The sequence below is a fragment of the Hyaena hyaena genome, unplaced genomic scaffold (genome assembly GCF_003009895.1).
Source record: "Hyaena hyaena isolate Hyena2069 unplaced genomic scaffold, ASM300989v1 scaffold_109, whole genome shotgun sequence".
In the NCBI taxonomy this organism is placed as follows: domain Eukaryota; kingdom Metazoa; phylum Chordata; class Mammalia; order Carnivora; family Hyaenidae; genus Hyaena; species Hyaena hyaena.
The window spans coordinates 53,637-78,965 of NW_024080740.1; the positions used below are offsets into that span (position 1 = coordinate 53,637).

The 25,329-nt window shown below is 40.1% G+C and overlaps 1 pseudogene; it reads right to left on the minus strand.

Annotated features, from left to right (window-relative positions):
- Positions 1 to 232: 232 nt before the first annotated feature.
- On the minus strand, positions 233 to 14,762 carry LOC120234421 (annotated as a pseudogene).
- Between the last annotated feature and the right edge of the window lie 10,567 nt (positions 14,763 to 25,329).

The window sequence follows — 25,329 nt, forward strand, 5'->3', positions numbered from 1 at the left end:
TATGAAAACAAGAGAGCCTAGGCTAAATAATGTAGTTTCTTCAAAGCTGAATGTGACTATTAGGAACTCAAGTTTTCTGCCTGAAATACCAAAGCAACTTCCGAAAACACTTAGGTGGGAACACCATACTTTGATAACCTGTGATTAGGTGAATTGATGCTACAGTTGGTAGCATCCCTGTTATCCTTGGCACGGGTTTAAAACATTCTAGAATAGATGCATTTTGCTAGTCTTACATGAGCCTTTTCATTCCAAATGTTTCCTGAGAGGCGTACACCACATATAGAAAGACTTCATCCTTCTCACTTTGGTACGCTTCAGAACCCAGGTGGAAATGCTCCCCACTTAATGTGTGTTAGCAGAAGGAAGTGGTTTGATTAACATTCAGCTGTCTACCCTTCAACTTATTCTGATTAATCACTCATGTTGACATGCTCTAGTCTGTGGTGCTTGGTTTTATCCAGTCTAGGAAGCTGCTTCTCACCCTTGTATCTTCTTATCACCCCTGGGATTTTGGTAGGATGCTGCTCTTGGATCAGTCCATCACTTTCTACTCTCTGTTGGAAGGTATGGGGCTGCTTGAAAGTGTTTTCCCACTATGGGGCTGGGGAGAGGGGTGGGAGGGAGAGTGGAGACAGCAACTTCCATTATGTTTCCCTAGCCCTTCAGCTGGGTCAGCCAGGCTGGACTTTTATTATGTGACAGAACTTGCCTGAGATTTCATCCAGAGCTGGCCTAGAATGGATCCGCACGGTAGGTTGGAGGAGACAGATGAGAAGGACAAATGTTGCATTCTGCTTGTAGCTACCAAGTCCAGCTCATTGAATAAACCAGCTACTATGGGATTAGGAGGATCTGGGGACTGATGGGTCACCTATTATACAAGATGGGTCTCTTTGTGGTCACCTCTTATCTCGTGTCAGGGTTCAGGATAAATTCCACAATGCCACAGAGCATGGGTTAGGCAAGAGGCCTTACTGGGGGGTGGAGGTAGAATTACTAAGGTGCATCATCAAGGGAAGGGGAGAAAGCTTCCATTCTGTTATCACCCCACAGGGAGAAATTGTAGGCAGGGAGCTCTATCAGTATGGGATGGAGGAAACTGCCCCTGGATGCAGCAGGGGCAGAAATGTTTTCCTCAATGCTGCAGGGTCCCTGATTGGATCTGAAAGTTCAACTGACAAAGACAGATTAATGGGGGGAAAGGACACAAATTTATTTAATATAAGTTTTGTGTAAACAGGGGCCTTCATAAAAAACTGAAAATCCAAAGAAAGAGCAAGACCTGAGTATTTTAATTCTAGGTTTGATGAAGGGTGGGCAGTCATGAAGAAATATGATAGATGGATGAGTGAAGTAAATGTAGTTAACATGGAGAAACTTAGCAGGGTCTGTTAGGGTTTTTCTCAAAGTCCCTTGTCCTTCAGAGATAAGGGTGTTCCTCTCCTCCAGGTATAGGGTGGGCACCTCCCACAAGAGGGTTTAATGCTGCTTCTGGGGTAAAGGGAGCATAGGGGAGGTCAGAGTGACCTTCCTGCTTCTGCCATTTTCTCAGACTCCTTTGGTTTGAAATATTCAGTATGTCAAGGTGTCATATTTTGGGGTAGCGAGTCCTGAATCCCATCAATATATTTCCTTTGTACTGGGCTGATGTGAGGAAGCAGCCTGCTGCAGGGTGCTGGGGAAATACATTGCGAGAGGCTATTGTTTGCACAACTTGTCTGGGAATGCCAGTTATCCCTTGTGGGAAACCTTGGGCCCTGAGAAGCTGCAGGAAGTGGTCGGAGATAGGAGGGGCCTGCCCCCTTGAGCAGGCGGTGTGAAGGCACCCTCTTCTGTGGAGAAGGAGCTGGCCCAGCTGGCACACTGTCCTGGCGACTGAGCATGAGCATGGGGTCACTTCTGGCCCTTCTGACCATTGCACCACAGTGCAGGGGTGAGAAAGAAGGCAGAAGCAGCGGTGAATCCTAGCTTTCCAGCCTGGACAACTGTACGTCTAAAGGAGGAGGAGGAGGAAGCACGTGGGCAGAAAGAAGACAGGGAGGTAGAGGGAAGTTTGAGGAAAAGACTTAAAGGTATTTATATAAAGCATCCACTATATCCTTGGTGCACAGACAAATGAAAATATGCTGAATACCCAAACTGGTAAGTCTGCCAAGTTTAAAACATCTCCTTAGTTTTTTTTCTGCTCTGGTGGGTTAGAGGATAAATATCTATGGATTTAAGAGAATGAAAACAAATTGTGGCCTTTTACTCCCATCTCACTCCCAGAATAATAGAAAAAGAAAACAAGAGTTTCACTACCCATCACAGTTTTATTTATTTTACTTATTTTAGAGGGAGGGAGTGAGAGAGAGCGAGAGCCCACGAGTGGGGGAGGGGCAGCGGGAGAGAGAGAGAGAGAGAGAGAGAGAATCTTAAGCAGGCTCCAGGCTCAGCACTGATGCAGAGCTTGATCACACAACTGTGAGATCATGATCTGAGCCAAAATCAAGAGTCAGATGCTCAACCAAGTGAGCTACCGGGCACCCCAGTACCCATCACAGTTTGAATGTTGAGCTGGCGAGTAAGTTAGAGCATCTGACCTTTCTGGAAGTCAGGGCAGTAAGGTGGGCTATGATGCTAGAAACCTGCATCTAGAAATGACCGGAGGACACAGGTATTCATTGCAGCATTTTTTTTTTTTTAATAAATAAGAAAGGAATGGGGCACCTGGGTGGCTCAGTTGGTTAAGCATCCAACTTCAGCTCAGGTCAGGATCTCACAGTTCGTGGGTTTGAGCCCCATGTCGGGCTCTGTGCTGACAGCCAGCTCAGAGTCTGGAGCCTGTTTCGGATTCTTTGTCTCCCTCTCTCTCTGATCCTCCCCTGCTCACGCTCTCTCTCTCTCTCTCTCTCTCTCTTTCTCAGAAATAAATAAAACATTAAAACATTTTTTTTAAAAAAAGAAAGTATTGAAAGTAATGAAAATGATTATCAAAAGAGTATTCATTACAATAAATCCTGTTACACAATTCACTAGAATATAATGCAGCTTATAAAGACAGTATTTTTCAATGTGCCAATACTTAATGACATCCCCAATTCATTGTTAGGTAAAAAACTAAATTAAACTAAACTAAAATGCCAAATAGTATCTATACTATGATATCATTTGTGTTAAAAAATGGTGGTGGTAAGTGTATATGTATATATGGTCTTGTACAGCATCGAGTATTTCTGGAAAGATATGCAGGAAACTAGTAATGTTGGTTTTCTTTAGGAAGAGGCTCTAGGTGGCTGGGAACAGAGGCAAGAGAGAAATTTCACTGAAATACAATTCATGTCTTTTGAACCATGTGAATGTATTATATATTCTGAGGAAAATACTTGGTAGAAGCAGCATGTAAAACCTTGGGTTACCCATCTCTTTCAGAAAGTCTTTCTGCATTTACTCATGGCCTTTTACCAAAATGTCTGTTATATCATTTTTCTGGATTCTTTTTTGCAAAGCAGTAGAGTATACTTCTGTTTCTTCAAGAGTGTGGGTTTGGAGTCAGACAAACACCGTATGAGAGTCGGCTCCACCACCACCTACGTGGCTGTGGGAGTTTTGGCCACCTTGCTCTATCAGATTCTCAAGTTAGTTGTTTACAGAATGCTCCCATGGAAGCTAGCTTTCCCCAGAGTGAAAGATCCAAAAGAGAGCAAGGACTAAATGCATTTATGATCTAAACTGCAGTCAAGACACCATTGCTTCTGCCTTTTGATGTTTCTTAGAAGCCAGTCACTAATCTAGCCCATGGTCAAGAGGTGAGAAATTAGTTTCCACATCTTGGAGGGAGAAATAGCAAAGAGTCTGTGGACATATTTTAAAGCCACCACAGAAGAGTAACGATATAATTTATCATTCAAACACAGGCATTTTTAAGAGTGAAAGATGGTGTTATTAATAATCAAGGCTGGATAGAAAGTGTGAACGGGGACTCTCCTGGGCAAACCAAGATGTATGATCACTTAGCTACTGGTCTTCCTGAAACCTCTCATGAAGATAAAGTACAAGTATCTATTACAAATTTACTCTCAAACACTCATACTTCTTGATCTGGAAGATCAGTGAAATTCTAGCTCCCTGATCATCTAAAAACTCCAGCGAGTGCTTTGCCTAAAAGGTTGATCCCCAGGAAAAATGAGAACACATTCTGACTAAAGATCACCTTTCTAATTAGATCAGATAAAAGAAACCTCCATTAAGAGAAAGAATGCAGAACAGGATCCTAAATCTAGAAGTTTTCCCCCAAGGTGCTAGGCTGCCAATTTCCTCGGGTGGCACATCATTCATTTCACTATTACGCTAGCCCTTTAAATCCTCTTACATGCAGATTCAGACAGCAGTTTTTGAAGGTCTTGCAGAAATATCATCCAGAGTACAGCATCTTTCAAGTGCTACCCATTTTTCAAGTATGGATTTATGATTAGAATAGTTCAGGTGTTAACAAACATCTCCTTGGGTATAGATTAAAACTAATTTAAATAGACACCTACACATCACACTACCTATGCTGAAGGATTTAAGGTAAATTTCACATGGTGTAAAAACTCAGTAACTGGGTTCCTAAGCAACCTCAGTTTTTAACAATGACATTAAAAACTATCATTTCAAGGGGAAAATGGAAATACAGTCTAGAGAGATTTAGACTAATAATAACAGATGTTTTTCCTACAGAAATTTCCCTGATAAAGTATTTTCTATAAAATGGAAACAGAGTACATCCAGTACTGATTACCTCCAGTTTCTCTTGAGAATTACTGCCTCTCCTTTTACTACCACAGCAGCAATATTAGCACCTTTGTCATTTATTTCCATTATAAATAAAACTCCTAACCGCTGTTTTCCAGCCCTCTTCCAACTCTTGGTCTTATTTTCTGCATGGTATCATCACGATAGCAGCACGTGTCCTACCTTGTCAATGGTGTCATATGCTGAAATCCAGTGCTGAGGGAGAAACACCTTTCGAACACTTTTTTCTGATGTTCAAGGTGTGCCATAATTTGGTTCTGCACTATCCTATAGAAAAATAATATTAGCTGCATGCGTAAGTAAAACTTTCTAGCGGTCACATCTGAAAAGTAAATATATATATGGAGTCAATTTTAATATTATATTTTAATTCTATATTTCCTTTTTTTCTTTTTAAATGTTTATTTATTTCTAGGAGACACAGAGAGAGACAGCGTGAGCAGGGGAGGGTCAGAGAGAGAGGGAGTCACAGACTGAAACAGGCTCCAGGCTCTGAGCTGGCAGTCAGCACAGAGCCCAACACAGGGCTCGAACCCACGAACCGTGAGATCATGACCTAAGCGAAAGTTGGACGCTTAACCAACTAAGCCACCCAGGCACCCCAATTCTATATTTCCTGATGGGATTCAGAGTATGTCACCCCAAAATATGCCATTCTGACATAGGATTATTTTTGATGAAGGCAGCTGGAAAAAGCAAACATAAGAACAAATAACTCTTTGCCCTTCCCCTTTCTCTTAGAAAAGGAAGGATAATCTTAATCATTGGAGACAAGACTAGATTCTTAATAGCCAGAAATGACAACAGAAGAATCAATCAATACAAACAAACTTTGTAAAACAATTCTTAAATTCCATTAGTTTCTTCATATATTTCCCTTCCCATAATATGTCATCTCTAGAAGCTCAAAGTTCCTTTCCTTCGTCTTGTTACTTCTCCCCAAACTAGGTGTTCTTTGTTAAGATGCTACAAGCTTAAGTTCTAACCATCCCTTTGAGTTATTCATTACTGAGTACCCCTGTGTATGTGTGATGTACAAATTAATAAAATTCTGTTTGTCTTTGTCTTGTTAATCTGTCTTTTATCAGTCCAATTTGAGGAGCCCCGGGTAATGAACCTAAGGTGAGCAGGTTTTTTCCATTATAATGGAAATGTTTTTTCGCCATTATAATCCAATGCCTTGTATTTTATTTTGGTTTTTTGTTTGTTCGTGTGTGTGTTCATGTGTTTTTTCCAATGTCTTGTATTTTAATAGGCAGCATTTCCTATTCTTGGAAATTCCTTCCCCTCTCTCAGTCTTTGGAATCATGCCTGTCTTCCAGTGTTATCTCAAAGGCAAAACAAAACTTTTCCACCTGGACCAGAAGTCCTCACTCACTTATTCTACCATAGATTATTATAATATATACACATATATTGTTCCTCTTTATTGTCTTCTTGGAAGGAAGTATTGAGCCTTATTTTGTTTCTCTTCTAGGCTTATCAATTGCCTTGTACTAAGGCAACTATTCACTAAGTAGTTGTTGCATTAGAGTGGACTGTGCTGAAGTCACTGCAAAGGAAAGGAATCTTTTTATAGAAAATCAAGCCACTGATAGCTTGTGAAACATCTGCCATGGTAATATTTTTTCTACCTACAGGAAAACCAGAAGCTGGCTGACTTAGTTACTCTATATCCAAAGCAACTGTTAATTGGATGGCATTGCTCACGTTGTTTGGTAATTCACAAAAGTCCTCATCATTAAGTTAATGATTATATTTTATTTCGCTCTTGGCACTTTGAGGCTGTGCAGGGCTCCCCATCATCTTTTGGTAGATCATCTATTAACTTAGCTAAAATAGTCTCTGTCATTTCTTAGAAAACTTCCAGTTAGTCTCTATCAGGCAGTGAGGATGTTGAAAGCGATGGAAGGAAATGGTAACCACTTTGACTACACATTTATAAAGTGCTCACATCCCCCTGGTCCCATTCTATCTAAAATGAGAATCTGTCTGTGCTCGGAAAAATAGTGAGACAGCACTGGAGCACCACATTTTCTCTTTCTGAGTCCTGTCTTCCCCACTCTGCTTATTTCTGTCTACTGTGACGCTTCAAACACACCATCCTGCTTTCCTCATAGAGGTCCAGAGCTAAGGTTACTTACCTTTCTTTCCCCCAAAATATGAAAAATTACCTCATACCAAAAACTATTCACTACTAGTATCTATAGTGTTACTTTTCATAGGTGTTTGCACTGTATTTATTTGACAATAGAGATAAAGCCCTTGCGGGTTTCTGGCATACCATGAGTCACACTCTTCAGACCTTCCTCTATGTATAAAGACCAGTTTCTCATTCACCGGTAGTACTGAACATTGCAGAATGCTCTCCCCAACCCCCAGGAAGAAGAAATTACTCCATGTTAAGAACTTGGACTCTGACATGACAACCCTGGGTTAACCATTCACTGACTGTGACATATTAAGCTAGTTAATAAACTTCTCTGAGCTTTGCTTCTTTATGGATAATGCTATTTAGCCCATAACATCATTGTAAGATTTAGAGGAGATAAAGTATGGTACATAAAGTATCTGATGCATAGAAAATGCTTCCTAAATATGAGATATTATTACCTTCCTTTGAGAAAAAGGCACCCATTTATAAAATAGTAACATGGATTTTAATGCCTTTACTCCAGACCCTGTGTTGGCTTTTTACATATGATCTTTCTCAGGTCATAACCCATATATAAAATGGTAATTGTTATGAGAGACTCTTGAATGCTGAGAACAAACTGAGGGCTGACGGGGGGTGGGGGGGAGGGGAAGTGGGGTGATGGGCATGGAGGAGGGCACTTGTGGGGATGAGCACTAGGTGTTATATGGAAATCAACTTGACAATAAACTATTAAAAATAAAATAAAATAAAATGGTAATTGTTAAAATACACTGGGGTGAACAAGTAAGACCGCCCAAAGCCGAAGGTGAGCAGCCCAGCGGCTCAAGCCAATATCTTGGCATCCTTGTAATGCATTTGTGAGGGGTAGCAGAATATGCTACCCCAAAACATGCCTTTTTGGCATAAATATTATTTTGACCTTATAATTTGGAGACACTGCAGATATAGGAGGAACTCTGGCAGCAGAAGTTACCCTCTTATAAGGGACATTTCTATTAGAAAGGGTGTCTGTAACAGGAAGAGAGCTATTACCAGAAATCACTTTTTCACCTGGGAGACTTATCGGCAGTGCAGGGCATCATTTGTTTATCCATATTTCTTGCCTTCCTTTGAATTGCTCTTCCTGACATTGAAGGCCCAGAATACCATCCTTTTCCCTAGCCTCAAAGCCTTTTTGGGTTTCATATCTTTGTGGGGCTCCATAATTAATTAATTAATTAATTAACTTAAATTTAAATTATTTAAAATTAATGTAATTAACTGCATAATTCATTTTAATTAAAATTATGCACTTAATTAAATTTGTTTTTTATTCTGTTAATATGTCTTTTATTACTGGGGGGGGTCTCGGCCAATCAACTTGAAGAGTAAAGGGAAAATTATTTATACCCACATTTTATTATTTCTACATTTGGGATACCATAGTGTCTCAGAACATCAGCTGGAAGTTTTGCTGTAAAGTGTTGTTGTCCTCCACTATACATTGGAAGGAAATTGAGGCTTGGAAAGGTTAAGGTTACATAGCTCATGAGTCCTTAATAAATAGTGGGGCTATTGCTAATAAGTTGTGGTAATGAGATATGGTCTTCAATAATCCTGGAACTATTTAGTCAAACCAACATATGTTTATTATGTTTGTTTCAGCTATTTTTTCCTTAGACTTTTTGTTTTGATGCAATAGTAGATTCATATGCAAATGAAGGACAAGATCAGAGTTAAGAGGATGAGTTTAGTTTTCGAATATTCTTTTTAAGGTACCTGGTGGATGTCTGTGGACAATGGTCAGGAGGATGTATGGGACAAGAACTCTACAGAGATGTCTAGGCTGCAGATAATGGTTTGTCCATCTTCTACCCACATGTAAGAGGTGATGGAACCCCATTGACAGAAGAGTTCCCAGAGAGACCAGGGACACAGAGGGAAGACAGAGAGGAAGACAAGTCACTTCTATTTTCTTAACTGCAAATTGTGTGTAATGAGCAACATCAAGCCCATCTCATATTTGCAGGGATGAGAGTATGCACAAGAAGGGTTAAAACATTGCAGAATTTTATAAATTCAAAGTATTGCTACTGCAATAAAGACTTTAAAACAGAACTATAGGGGTGCCTGGGTGGCTCAGTTGGTTAAGCGGCCAACTTCCGCTCAGGTCATGATATCACAGTTCGTGGGTTCGAGCCCTAGGTCAGGCTCTATGCTGACAGCTAGTTCAGAGCCGGGAGCCTGTCTTCAGCTTCTGTATCTCCCTCTCTCTCTGACCCTCCCCTGCTGGCACCATCTCTCTCTGACTCTCAAAAACAAAACAAAAACCCCAGAACCATAGTGAAATACTAGCAAGTTTTTAGCCCTTTTAATTTTTTCCTTTAGCCCTAAGCATTTTTTTAACCTTTTCCAAATGCATAAGTCATGCTCCCATTTTTGAAGAAGTCAGAAAGGCAGACATGCAATTACAGCGATATTCTGAGCAGTTGTTCAGGCATAAACAGCAGCTTCAATAGCACAGAATCTTGTAATTAGGGCAAGTCCTCAAGCACAGCTCCAGCAAAAAGTGGGATGGGACCATGTAAAGCACCAAAGGATCATCACTGACAAATGAAAACAGCAACATCCAAATGTATCTTTTCTTCCTCTGGCAAATTCGACTCTGAATTTTCAGTTTGCATATTGCTCTATCTTCTGCCTACGCCAAAGTGACAGGAGTGGAGGATATTCATATGTGAGAGACCCCTTCTGCAAATCAAACATATCTAGTGATATCTGATAACCCCTCCTCCTCTCTATTTCTATCACCATCCCTGGCCTCACCACAGGGGTGACTTATTTCCTTTGCTTTCTTTTAATATATATATATATTTTTTTTTTAATGCTTTTTTTTTCTTTGAGAGAGAGACAGAGTGTGAGTGGGGGAAGGGCAGAGAGAAAGGGAGACACAGAATCCGAAGCAGGCTCCTAGATCTTGACTATCAGCACAGAGCCTGATGCAGGGCTGAACTCAAGAACCATGAGCTCATGACCTGACCCAAAGTCAGACACTTAACCGACTGAGCCATCCAGGCACCAGTCCTTTGTTTTCTTTTAAAAGATTCTTTTTTTTTTTTTAATTAATAGGATTCATGGATACTATAATGAAAGCATAGAAAAAGGACACAAAATTGGTTACTAAACAAAACGCCCCAAAGTACCTAACTACGCAAAAAATCCCATGCTAATCCTTAATATACTCTATGTGTCTAGGAAACAAAATCAGAGATTTCCAAATGCTGGGGAGAATTCACAAATTCTATCAAAGTCACACATGTATATATTGGGTTGTTTGTTCTTATTAGACTGAGGGAAATAGGAATTATTTATTCAAATTTTTCCTGTCATATTGATTAATGAGTGCTTTCATTAATCTGGCCAGTACCAATCTGCTGAGGACTGTGAACTAGTTACCATGTTAGGCTCCAGGTGAGGTCTGGGATTTGGGGAGAGGGGAATAGCTAAAACAATTTATAGTCTGGTGGATATTAGTGACTTAATAGAATCCTGATTGTGATGTTATCAAAATGTCTCTATATTTTTAAAGAATTCCATATTGACTAAGGAACCTCAGGAAGCCAAAGGAATATATACTGGAGATTCTCCATATTTGCTAATACTTCTTTTTGATAAAGTTATCTTTAGCGAATTATCTTACTTATCACTGCCTATTTTCAAAGAGATTGTGAGCTAGCAGCTAAGGGTCCCCAGTAAAGATTTGAATAAAGGAGACCTATACAAGTACAGTTAAGAACCCTACATCACCAGATGATGTGTCAAGGTTACATCTTTCCAGGAAAAAAGCTGAGTGTTACTGCAGGAAGTTACTCTGTGCTATCCTGAACTGTTGATAAATATAGTTGTGTGGCAAGCCAAGACATTAAATCTGTGGGACTGGTTCATGGTTTAATAATGGATGAAATTCAGGAAGACATAAGTATCTTCCAAAAGGCCTCATCTACCTCCAGCCCATGTCTCTGCTTTTTATCTAGGTTTTTTCTTTAATGGGACGAATAGTCTCCAGTTACCAGCAAATCTAATGGTGCTGTGAAAAGTTCCTGAGCAGGGTGAACCCCAATCATGTGGTACAAAAATATTTGGTGGGGTGGGAGAAATCATGTTGAGTGCTGGTGTTGGGACTCACAGGGACAGAAAAGATCCTTTGCACGTGAGGAGGGAAGAAAGTGTTGGGAACAGAGAACAGAAGAAACACAAGAGTGACTCTGCTTTTACTGGAATGCATGGCTTCTTTTTGTTCCTAAATCCAGAAAGCTTTTTGTAGGCTGGCTGGCTTTTCGTCTCTCCACTAATGAGACTGAGAAGGAATACCAGCGCATTTAATTAATCATGCACTCAACAAATATTTATTGCACACCTGTTATGTGCCAGGCTATTCCTGGAGTCGAGGAGACAGCAGTGAACAAGTCAAGAAGTTCATATTCTGGGTTGGGTGGGGATGGGGGATAAAAATTTCCAAGAGTATGAGAAGCCCTCAGCTAACATCATCCTCAACAGGGAAAAACTGAGAGCTTTCCACCTGAGATTAGGAACACAACAGGGATGTCCACTCTCACCACTGTTGTTTAGCATAGTGCTGGAAGTCCTAGCATCAGCCATCAGACACCAAAAGGAAATCAAAGGCATCAAAATCAGCAAAGAAGAAGTCAAACTCACTTTTCGCCGATGACATGATACTCTACATAGAAAACCCTACAGACTCCACCAGAAGCCTACTAGAACTGATCCAAGAATTCAGCAAAGTTGCAGGGTACAAAATCAACGTACAGAAATCAGTTGCATTTTTATACACCAACAATGAAGCAACAGAAAGAGAAATCAAGAAACTGATCCCATTCACAATCGCACAAAAAAACATAAAGTGCCTAGGAATAAACCTAACCAAGGATATAAGAGATCTGTATGATGAAAACTATAGAAAACTTATGAAGGAAACTGAAGAAGACACAAAGAAATGGGAAAACATTCCATGCTCATGGATTGGAAGAATAAATATAGTTAAAATGTCATTACTACCCAAAGAAATCTACACATTCAATGCAATCCCCAATCAAAATTGCACCAGCATACTTCTCAAAACTAGAATAAAGTATCCTAAAATTTGTATGGAACCACAAAAGACCCCGAATAGCCAAAGTAATACTAAAGAATAAAACCAAAATGGGAGGGGTATCACCATCCCAGACTTTAGCCTCTACTACAAAGCTGTCATCATCAAGACAGTATGGTATTGGCACGAAAACAGACACATTGACCAATGGAACAGAATTGAGAACTCAGAAGTGGACCCAAAAGTATACAGCCAACTCATCTTTGACAAAGCAGGAAAGAGTATCCAATGGAAAAAAGACAGCCTCTTAAACAGATGGTGATGGGAGAACTGAACAGCAACATGCAGAAAAATGAAACTAGATCATTTTCTCACACCATACACAAAAATAAACTCAAAATGGATAAAGGACCTGAATGTGAGGCAGGAAACCATCAAAACCCTAGAGGAGAAAGCAGGAAACAACCTCCTTGACCTCCACCGCAGCAATTTCTTACTTGACACATTCCCAAAAGCAAAAGAGTCAAGAGCAAAAATAAACTGTTGGGACCTCATCAAGATTAAAAGCTTCTGCACCACAAAGGAAACAATCCGTAAAACTAATAGGCAACCAACGGAATGGGAAAAGATAGTTGCAAATGACATATCAGATAAAGGGTTAATATCCAAAATCTCTAAGGAACTCATCAAATTCCACACCCGAAAAACAAACAACCCAGCGAAGAAATGGGCAGAAGATATGAACAGACACTTCTCCAAAGAGGACATCCAGATGGCCAACAGACACATGAAACGATGATCAGCATCCCTCCTCATCAGGGAAATACAAATCAAAACCACACTGAGATACCACCTCATACCAGTCAGAGTAGCTAAAATGAGCAAATCAGAGAACTCTAGATGCTGGCGAGGATGTGGAGAAACGGCACCCTCCTACACTGTTGGTGGGAATGTAAACTGGTACAGCCCCTCTGGAAAACAGTGTGGAAGTTCCTCAGAAAGTTAACAATAGAACTCCCCTAGGACCCAGCAATAGCACTGCTAGGAATTTACCCAAGGGATACAGGAGTGCTGATGCATAGGAGCACATGTACCCCAATGTTCATAGCAGCACTCTCAACAATAGCCAAAACATGGAAAGAGCCTAAGTGTCCATCAACAGACGAATGGATCAAGAAGATGTGGTTTATCTATACTATGGAATACTACATGGCAATGAGAAAAAATGAAATCTGGCCATGTGTAGCAACATGGATGGACCTTGAGGGTGTTACGCTGAGCGAAATAAGTCAGGCAGGGAAGGACAAATACCATATGATTGCACATATAGGAGGATTAGGAGGAACTTAACGGAGGACCAAGGGAGAGAAGAAGGGGGGAAATAGTGGGGGAGAGGGAGAGAGGCAAACCATGAGAGACTCTTGAATGCTGAGAACAAACTGAGGACTGATGGGTGTGGTGGGGGAGGGGGGAGATGTGCACGGAGGAGGGCACTTGTGGGGGTGAGCACTGGGTGTTATATGGAAACCAACTTGACAATAAACTATTTGTAACACACACACACACACACACACACACATATATATATGGAAAAAAATAGACTCTCCGCTGGGTAAAAAAAAAAAAAAAAAAAAAATTCCAAGAGTAAAAGTCCAGGCATCCTGGTAGCACTGATAATTCCAGTGCCCTTGACCCAAGGAATCACCATTTTACACGTTTGCACGTCCTTGGCTTCCTATCACATGCTCTGCCAACACGAAGCCATTTGTAAACAAGCCACTCATTCTTGACTCCCTATACACTCAGTCTCAGCCCACTATTGTCATTCTTATTCATCCTCATGGTCTCACTTTCCACCCCATCCACTCTCGTGCATTGACTGCAACAGAAGCACAATGAGCAGTTTTTAGGATTTCCAACCAAGAACTGAGGCCCAAGGTTTCCCTCCCTGCTTTCCATTTTGATGGAATTCCTGGCTCAACTATGCCTCCTGTTTAGCTCTTGTTTTGCTACAAGGCTTCATCTTTTGTATACATACTTCTCAGTGTTTACTTGTGTGTACACTTCTCTGCCAGCTATCACAAGAGACCAATAGGTGACTTCCAGGACACCCGCCACTCTGGTGCCCACCATAGGTGCCTGTGCTGAGAGACAATAGTCCCCCTCCTCCTTCCCATGCACAGCAGGCTGCGCTACGGCTGTAGGCCCTAGAAGGGGTGACCCCCAAGACATTGCTCAGCTCTATTGGAACTATTCTTGTGGACAAATGCCCTTTTTAAATAACCAGCTCTCTGGGGCTTGGGCCTAGACACCACAAGGAGGGTGGAGTGGAAATGAAAGCCTTTAGCCCCATTGCCCATGCCATGGAGTGATTGGATAAGCATGAGGGTGCACTCTGAGTTGGGGTATTTGTAAATCACTTGCCTGTCACACCTCTAGTTTGCTATCACCATCTGATGATGTTGTTTAGGCACTGTATGTCATTATGAAAATCATTACTATTTATATACAAGGAAATTTTACTCCAGGCAAATGCAAGTGGTTGATGTTGTATGATGACCAGCTCTGCGTGGTGCTGTCTAGCAAATGATAACTTCTGAGAGGCAAAGGTTTTTCATCAGGGGCAGGTATTGTGACTTGTCTCAGGTCTCACCTCTTCCCACTCTCTTCATTCTCTTCTCCACTCAATAATTCAGCCATTTGCTGGTCTGCAGGAGAGTTTGGGGTGGAAACCATGTCCTCAAGGGTCACAAAGTAAATCAGAGGTATGGCCACTGGTGAATTTCTGTGTCAAAGAGAATCAGACCTTCCAGGCACCTGGAGAGATCACACATAGATTCATGAAATAGAAAAGGAGTCACATAGAGTAACATAACAAACAAATGCAAATTAAAATCATACTAGCATGCCTATAAATTCTAGAGCGACCTGGAATAAAGATGCAATATAGAGATGACAGTAAGAGAAGGCTTGCTGGAAACAGACTCCTCCCACGATAGTGGGTATGGTGCCTGCTGGCAGTCTGTACCACATTAGCCGCCAGACAGAAGGAAAACTGGCCAGGGATGATAGGGGGAAAAAAGATCCAACGTCTGTGACAACCTGTCAGATAGTCATTAGCATTCCCTTGACCACAGAGGAGTTCAGATTTGAAGGTCTTGCCTGATCAAACACAATTTCTGTGTAATGAAGTACTGAGCCAACCCTTGGAATAAAATCCTGAAGGTCTCCTTGGAAGTACATTGCCATTTGCAACACATTTATCTCCTGCTTGTGGGATCACATCACCATCAGGTCCATTTCTTTCTTAAATTTCAACTATTAAAATGGAAGAAAACGACTTTATTTAAGGTGGAACTGACATCTGATCCATTTTGTTTCTTCCAAACTAGGTAACAAGGGTGTTGGTAGTTCTGATGTAATAAATAGTACTTTAGTTGACTTAATACATTTCTAAATAAGAAACTAATTTAATTCTGAAACAGATAAATAGAATTGATTATTTTTTACTTCTGATAAGTTTCTTTTACTTACCTGTACATTCTCTCTCTATATATATGTATGTGTGTGTGTGCACTCTCTCTATACATACATTCACTTTTTATTCAAAGCACAGAAATACCACTTTTTCAATTTGTTGCCCAAATTTTAGAAGGCATAATCTTTTTACTACATATCAGTGTTGACAAATACATACTCAAATTTCCTAAAGTAAGTCACTTAGAAATGTGTCCTGTTTTCATACTTGCTGCATTATCAAAAATAAACACTAAATTTACCCAAGATATGTTGAATCTATGCAATGGCATGATGCAGAGATCAGAACAACTGGGCTGCCATCCCATTCCTAGATTCTCAAGAGTCTGTAATTAATTCTCTATTGTTGGAGGTGTTTGGTTTTTGTCCAGCTAACAGCTTCCTTTCTGAGAGGTTACACCCAAATTCCAAAAGCTGCAAGAACAGAACCTGAGCTTGGAGACTGACTGCTGAGGTGTGTTTATCCCTGGGCTCAAAGTCCTAGAGGATTATCATGCAATACATCTTCTCCATGCAGACTGAGGTTCCTCAAAGGCACTCAAGAAAGTAGGTTCAGGGGGAAGAACTTAAAGCCTTGTGTGGAAAAAACAGGAAGGCTTGGCAGGCTGTGGTTGTCTGCAAACCTTCTGGCAGTAAAACTGAGTTTGAATTCAGATAGTCCGAAGTACACGGTTTTAACTGGTGTATGCTTTACAAAAATACGATCCTTGTGAGGATTTTCCACACTCTCTGCATCTTCTCATGGTAGAGACCTTGAAAATGGATATGGGGCTCCATTGGAACATGAGAAGATATAATAGCTGAAAGCGAAAGGGATAGTAATTGAGAGAGAGAGGCTGGGATTTCAGGTGCAGGTTCCACCACTTTCACACAAGTCCCACTGCCACCGAGGAAGGGGCAGGAGCTGCCCGAGGCAGGTGGATACTGTACAGGGAGTGCCAACGGGGAAAACACTGGCGGGAGGGTGAAATGACACTGGGCCAATTAGACATGTAATGATCAGTAAAAGCTCAGACATGTTAAGCTTTCAAGATCTAATGGCTCATGATAAGAACGACTACTTGAAATGATTTTATAGTCAATGTGTACTCTTAAAATTTAGACAAGTTATTGCATTGTTGTTTGTTTGTTTGTTTGTTATCAATAGGAGTGATTATGGAATGCCCAGCTTTTCGAGTTGCTCCTTAACATGCATCATGTTGTATGAAATCAGGTAAGGCAATAGTTTAAAATGAAAAGTGAGTGGATGCCTCCATTAGGTTTGTTACACTGAGATCAAAGCTTTGCATTGAGTTGCTGTGGCTGGGAGTCTGCACTGAGAGTTTGCAGACTGAACCCTGGTCCTTAACTTGATAGCAAGTGGCATCTTTTTGTTCTCAAATTATGTTCTTATGCCATGTATTACAAACCTCTGAAAGAGGATAATGCATTTTAGATAATTAGAACTATAGGATAAAATATAATTAGTGTTCATTATAATCCTAATTTAATAAGAATACATTAAGATTATGGCCCTATGAAAACAATATATTCCCTGATAACTTTTGTTCAAAGATATTTAAAAACTAAAGATATTTTACTTAGAAATAATCAGATTTTTAAAAATAACTATATTCGTGTCATCATGTCATTATCAGTTTCTAGACTTCTATGAAAGGAAGGCATATGCAAAATAACTCCAAAGGCTGAAGGAGTCATAAGACTGAAAAAAAGACAAGTCCAGCTTGATAAGAAATGGTTTATTAAGATGACTTATGTACAGAAGCATGTCCTGATTTCCACAACTCCAACTCCTATAAGACCTGCTTTTATAGCCCTAGAGGCTGAGGAGTACAAGCTAGGAGACTAGGAGACCACCCAGGAGAATGTTTGAGAACAGGTGTGCCTCATAGTCCTATCTCTCTATCTCCAGGGCAGATCAAGGATGTTATGCCCTGAGGATGTACTAAAGAAGGATGTGCTCAAGAAGACTTCATGTCAGAGAGTGGTCATCTTGGTGGATTTGTTCAAGATAGCATTAGCTGGATTCACACAAGACCTTTTTTTTTTTTTTTTTGGATATGTACAAATAGAAAAGTCACATAATCTCTATTGCTGTCCTTGACAGTTGCAGGATGTGCTAACCAAATTCACCAGAAATTTTCAAGCCTTATTTATTTATTTATTTTTGAGAGAGAGAGAGAGAGCACGCGAGAGAGTGAGAGAGAGAGTGTGTGTGCACATTAGTAGGGGAGGGCAGAAGAGGGAGAGAGAATGAGAATCTTAAGAGGCTCCACACTAAGTGTGGAATATGCTGTGGGGCTCAATCCCGTGCCCTTGGGCTGAGCTGAAACCAAGAGTTGGACGTTCAACTGAATGAACCACCGAGGCACTCACCACTTTTTTGCTAAAATATATTCATTGGGTCATAATTCAATAAGATTATCTTTTATATACAGGACTACCATTGATGGAATTGAGAGGTTTTTTTTCCCCTTAAATGGCCCCTAATATCCTGTTTTTTTTTTCTGTTTTCTATACAAAATATTCAATGGAAAAATATCCATGAAAAAACAGTCACTCAATTATTGCAACTATGTTGTCACATTGGTTGTGAATGTCATTTCTTTATTTTCTAAAGCTGTTTATTCAAGAAAAAGAAAGCCATTTCAACATTCTTTGCCACAACTAGAAATTTCCTTATAAAAGCAAATACAGTAAAACCTTGGTTTGTGAGCATAATTTGTTCCAGAAATATGCTTGGATTCCAAAGCACTTGTATATCAAAGCGAATTTCCCCATCAAAAATAATGAAAACTCGATGATTCGTTCCACAACCCAAAAATATTCATATAAAAATGGCTACAATACTGTAATATAATACAGAATAATAAAGAAAATATAAAATATAAAGAAATAAACAAATTAACCTTCACTTATCTTTGAAAAAGTTCATGGCTGGTGTGAGGGAGACAAGAGAGAGGAGGGTTATTGTGTAGGACAATTTTCACTATCACTATCAGAATCACTGTTATCAATTGGCTCAATGGAATCTTTCTGCATGGGAGCCATTGTATATGCTCGCATGGATGTTGACTACAGTACAGTATTAATAAACTCTTGTCATATACTGTATTTAATGCAACTGGCAATAAGGCAGCAGAGGAAAGGGTCTATATCTGCAGGCAGCCTGACCAAGAATGAAGCAAAGCATTCCTAAGCTAAGTTTACTCTTGTATGAAAAAGCAAAGGGCTGTCCATAGGTGCTTTGAAATGACAAAAAATACATTAGTGCCAGTTGTGGGCACCTTCCAACATTCTGAAAAATCACTGATTTCTGCTAAACACCGTGGCCTGAGGTGGAGCATCCGAGCACGGGAGATGATCACCCACGTTCTCACAGTAAGAGAGAGAGAGAGAGAGAACCATTGGCCCAGTTGTGATCATTTGACAGTGTCATGTATTACTCGTATTGTAAGACATCACTTGTTTATCAAGAAAAAATTATAAGAAATGTTTGCTCATCACAGAACAAGTCACTTACAATGCAAGGTTTTACTGTAATTTCTCTGTCCACACCACGTTCTTATTAGATCACTATGTAGAGGGATTAACTATGCTCATTTTCATGTTTGAGTACAGTTGCTGTATATGCTAGGTGAAGGATAAACTTTTTATTTTTTAAATTGTCAAGGGGCATCTGGGTGACTCAGTTGGTTAAATGTCCAACTCTTGGCTTTGTCTCAGGTCATGATCTCATGGTTCATGATATCGAACCCCATGTCAGGTTCTGTGCAGACTCAGGAAGCCTGCTTGGTATTCTCTCTCTCTCTCCTCTCTCCACCCCTCCCCAGCTCTCTTTCTCTCTCAAAATAAGTTAGTAAACTTCAAAAAGATAAACTGTCAAGTAATGTTTAGTTTGGTATAAATAAACATATTTCTCATGGCTTCAAAAACAAATATAACAGGGTTGCAATTTAGCTTACAACTGAGATTTGTTCCTTTATTTTTATCTGTAAATATTGTGGGCTTCTCCCTGACTTCTGGTAGTGAGCAGAAAAATCATTAACTTTTAGCCCTATTTGGGTGAAATCTTAGTTCAAATGAATAAAGGAAACAATCTCTTCAAATAATGTTCAACTTTGGGGAAAAAGACAAAAAAATAAAGAGCCTTTGTGATCTCTTAAATTGTGTGTCCCCCACCTCCTTCTCTCCAAAATGGCTTCTGCATACATGGGTGTGGTTTTCATGACTCCTGGGACAGTAGTCTTTGGGGTGAAGGCCTCACTTCCCCTGGATGGTTCTTGTGCAGCTTATACTTGTGGTTCAGTTCTGTGGCTACTGAACAGCCAGAGTGTCCCCAAAGTCCCCATGGGTACTGGTTTGGCATTATCTGCATGCTCTTCTCCATTCTCCATACAAGTTTTCAATTTTTCATATTCTTCTGAACTTCTTCAATGCTGATGGTTAGGAACCATTAGAACAGTCCCCAAGGCCTTCACATGGCTAGAGCTTATCTGAGGGGTCTATGGCCACTCTATCATCTGGTCTTCCCTTGACAGACACAGCTCCACTTTGGTATCTCAGGGACTACAGACACTTCTGAGTCTCTGATCTGGTGACTTATTCTGTAACCCTCTCTACAGAGCACTCCACCTCCATTCACCAACATCCACTGGCTCTCTCTCCACCTCAGGCACTGCAATTGCAGGATCCTATATACATACCACATGAGAGCCAAGGCCCCCTGGGGAAACCATAGCCTTCTCCTGACCTTCTGCACAGCCAAATGATGTGGGTTCTCTCCAGTTTGGTGCAGAACAGCCTGTAAAGCAATCCTTTTCAGAGTTCCAAGTGATAAGTTGGGGCAAGAATCCTTCTGCTCCCTCTACCTCTGAGTTTTCCTCATTCATCTAGCTGCGGGGAGTGGGGGGAGAGGATACATCATCCCTGTACTTTGCTTTCTTAGTCTTCTTTCTTCATCCTGCTTCCCTCTTTCCACCATTCCCCGGGGAGAAAAATGGGTAGGCTGTCTTTAATTTTCTGATGTTGTATCTGTTTCCATGTAGCAGCAGTTCTTGGAACTTTGCTGTCAGGTAGCAAAGGTTTCTTCTCAAGCCCACAGAACTCCATGAACTGGATCATCCAGGCTGGGACTGTGAGATGTTAACAAGGAGAGATAAGAGTATTTTGGAAAATTCTCTCACAAGGCAATAGCCTGACTTGGAAGTCCTTTTTAATTTTTTTCTGCATCATCTTATTTCTTATGCCAGAATCTAATAATAGAAAATCATGTTTTTTGCATTCTTTCTTACTATAAATTCCAGTCTCCACCACTACACCCCCCTCCTTCAATCAGATGGGCATTCAGGACAATGAGGTGAAGGCCACCTTCTCAGCAAGACAAGAGAAAGAAACACATTACTGATTTTCATAATTTACCCTAATACAAAAGAAACATGCTGCCATTGGAAGTTACACTGCTTCTACATAGAGATGATGGGCCAGCTATGAATTCCTTAACAAATACCATGGAAGAAGCAAAGATTTGGTTTTTATCTTCCAGTGGAGATTTTGTTACTATATTAAGAGTGAGCATTTTTTGTTTTTGTAAACAAATTTCTTACAGCAACTGCATGACAGTGTACTATCGAAATGGCTACTTCTTTCTGTATACAGACAAAAAAGCTTGACATTTTACCAAGCATAGCAGGGAGTACTATCAGTGCAAAATGATCCACACACATGAAGGGTTGGCTTATAGTTGAAAAAGAAATCTTAGATGAGACTGAACACATTGATTCCTTTCATAGTTAACTGAAGCAGTACGCGAAAGAAGAATTCATTTATACTCTCTTACAAACTGCAAAAATACCAACAGCTGACTACAGCCATTATTATCACATGGTTCGTCAAATTAATACCCACTTTAAGAAGGAGGATAGATTTTGCATTTTCTGTAACTTCCAAATATCCATGTAAATTTTAAAACAAATCTTATCAGTAGAGAAGGGAATGTGCTAAAGCTTCTTTGGCACATCTCCTTTTAATACCTCTTTTAAAAACATTTCCAATGCACAGAAATGTATCCATTACAGGACCTTCTTTTCCTTGGCATATGAATCTGATACTTAATAGGATGTCTGTATCCAAAGCTTCTCAAGTCACACAGACTCACATGTCCTCAAGGTTTTGCTATGATCAAATCACTCCCTTATATATGCACAAGATAAGATGTATCTTCTCACATTAAAAAAAAGGTTCAAAAAAAGGTTCAATTACAATGTCTGAAATAGCAAGGTACACAGTACACACTGCAGTTGCCCAGTTCCATCCCTCTCCAAGGAACAAGTAAAGTTGAATGAGATTTGTGGTTCTGGTTCTATTTGTGCCTGTATAACATGGCACAAAAAACTAACAAATATATGGAATTTTGTATGGAACAAACCACAATTAACATATTAACAGTTCATGGCCAACTACTTAAGCAAACTTACCTATATTGCTGACACATCATTACCTACACATGCATCAAGAAATACCCCACGACGTGGCAAGACAGATGAAGCCCCAAAAGAACGGCTTTATGTAATAGAGTCAACTCACCAGCACACACATTATTACTGGCAATTACGCTTTTATATTTTAATTAATAGCAGAGAGCTATGCCTGATTTCGTTATGTGCATTTGGTGAATTGGACATTAGCAAGATGTAAGGCCAACAAGTCCCACTGGGATGGCTAAATCTGTGTTCTTGATGGTGACATAAGGCACATCTCCCTCTTCCAGAAAGGGAAGAGCTCCAGTAAATGACCTCTAGAGTAGAAGACTGAAATGCAGCCTCCAACAACAAGACATAGTATAGCTTCTAAACGTGACATCCCGGATGATATCTGGAAATATTTTATAAATCAAGATCTATGAGTACCTGGTAACCCTATTAAATTTTATCTCCAAATATTTTTCAACACTGCTTTATAGGTGAGGCTGTGGTTTTTTGGAGAAAGGGTAGAAGAGGCGGGACATTGGTGAGCAGTACTCAGCTCGGTCTCAGTCCTTTTTATACCCCAAGGGCAAAACAGCAAGCATTCAGTTAACTGAACCAGTACTTGGTATTTCGGTGAACATCTGGTGTTTATTCCACAATGCCTCTGGAGGCCTTAGCTCTTGTTTTCAGCAGTCTATTAAAGTATTCCCTACATATACATACCCTGAGGTGAGTTCTGGTATATGTGGTTTTATTAGTCTTATTATATCCAGAAATGTTTTGGTGGTTCTTATAGACTGGTGCCCCTGCCCAGTGTCCACTTGGCTTTCTTCATCTGGCTTTGAAGACAGCTAGAGCCTAGGAAAGTTTTCTCCTCTCTCTGGGTGGCCATGTGTTAACAGTTTATTGAGAAAAAAAAAAAGTAGTGAATCGCCCTATAGAAGGCTAGAAGCCCTTGTAACTGTTATTACATGAGAAAATGGAGAGCATAGGGAGCGCTGAGGCTCATACATCATAAAATCAGGGATCATAGATAAGAACTGGAGATAAAGGGCCTACTTTGTCTTCCTTCCTTCCTTCTTTCCCTTTTTTTTGGGGGGGAGGGGTCTTTTTTCCCCCATTTAAAATAATTAATTAATTAATTTTAATTTATATCCAAGGTAGTTAGCATATAGTGCAATAATGATTTCAGGAGAATTCAGTGCTTAATCCCCTACATATAACACCCAGTGCTCATCCCAACAAGTGTCCTCCTTAATGCCCCTGGCCCATTTAGCCACCCCCCCCACAACCCCTCCAGTTCTCTGAACTTAAGATTTTCTTATGTTTTGTTCCTCTCCCTGTTTTTATATTATTTCTGCTTCCTTTCCCCTTATGTTCATCTGTTTTGCATCTTAAATTCCACATATGAATGAAGTCATATATTTGTCTTTTCTCTAATTTTGCTTAGCATAATACACTCGATAACAACCACATTGTTGCAAATGGCAAGATTTTATTTGATTACTGATTAATATTCCATTATGTGTATCTTCATCCATTCATCAGTTGATAGTTATTTGGGCTCTTCCCATACTCTGGCTATTGTTGATAGTGCTGCTATAAATATTGGGGTGCATGTGCCCCTTTGAAACAGTATACCTGTATCTTTTGGGTAAATATCTAGTAGTGAAGTTGCTGGGTTGTATGGTAGTCCTATTTTTAATTTTTTGAGAAACCTCTATACTGTTTTCTAGAGTGGCTGCATGCACCAGTTTGCATTCCCACCAGCACCCATTGTTGTCTGAGTTGTTAATTTTAGCCATTCTGACAGGTATGAGGTGGTATCTCATTGTGGTTTTGATTTGTATTTCCCTGATCATGAGTGATGTTGAGCATTTTTTCATGTGTCAGTTGGCCATCTGAATGTCTTTTTTGGAGAAGTGTCTATTCACATCTTTTGCCCACTTCTTCATTTTTCTTGTCCCCAGAGACATGTTGAGTAAGAAGTTGCTATAGCCAAGGTCAAGGAGGTTTTCATCTGCTTTCTCCTCTATAATTTTGATGGTTTCCTGTCTTATGTTTAGGTCTTTCATCCATTTTGAGTTTAGTTCTGTGTATAGTGTAAGAAAGTGGTTCAGGTTCCTTCTTCTGCATATCGCTGTCCAGTTTTCCCAACACTATTTGCTGAAGAGACTGTCTTTATTCCACTGGACATCCATTCCTGCTTTGTCAAAGATTAGTTGGCCATACACTTGTGGGTCCATTTCTGGGGTCTCTATTCTGTTCCATTGATCTATGTGTCTGTTTTTGTCCCAGTACCATACTGTCTTGATGATTATAGCTTTGTAATAAAGCTTGAAGTCTGGGATTGTGATGTCTCCAGCCTTGGTTTTCTTTTTCATTTCCTTCCTTTTTTCTTTCTTTCTTTCATTTTTTTTGGATAATATACGTAGATGTCTTTGTGACTTGATCATGATTCAGGGGAGACTAAGCCAAATATCATAATGTAATCATTTAGATGGCAAGTAAGATTCTTGGGCCCTATTTTCCCTCTGAAGAAATAAAACTCCAGTCACATAGGGTGAGGGTTGAGATGGCTTAGCTTAGAGTTAGATCTTCAGAATGAAAATATAAGAAGCTAGAGTAGGGCTCCTTCTAATTTGTTGGTTTCCAGCATAGATCTGATTGGTTCAAGCACACAACTTGATCATAATGGTAAAAGAATTATTAAGTTTTCACATATCCAAGACACTGTGCTAAGGAACTTGCATGCTCATGAAATTGCCTATTCCCATTTAATAGATGAAGAAAGTGATGTTCAAAACTTTTCATAAAAATTTGTAGAATCTGTTATTTACTTTTGCCTGCAATGTCTTCTCTGCAGACTAAGTTATGCTTTTGTCCATTTCTTTCCCAAACTATGGATTAAAACTCAATATTCTCAGGGCACCTGGGTGGTTCAGTCGGTTAAGCGACCGACTTCAGCTCAGGTCATGATCTCATGGTTTGTTGATTCAAATCCTACATCGGGCTCTTTGCTGACAGCTCAGAGACTAGAGCCTGCTTCAGATTCTGTGTCTCCCCTTCGCTCTCTTCCCTTCCCCCGCTCTCACTCTGTCTCTCTCAAAAATAAATAAATGTTAAAAAAACAAACTTCTCTAGTCTCTCTCCATTCGGTTTTATTCTCCTTTTAAGAATGTGTTCTGGGACGCCTGGGTGGCTCAGTGAATTGAGCGTCCAACTTCGGCTCAGGGAATGATCTCATGGTTCGTGGGTTTGAGCCCCACATTGTGCTCTGTGCTGACAGCCTACTTCTG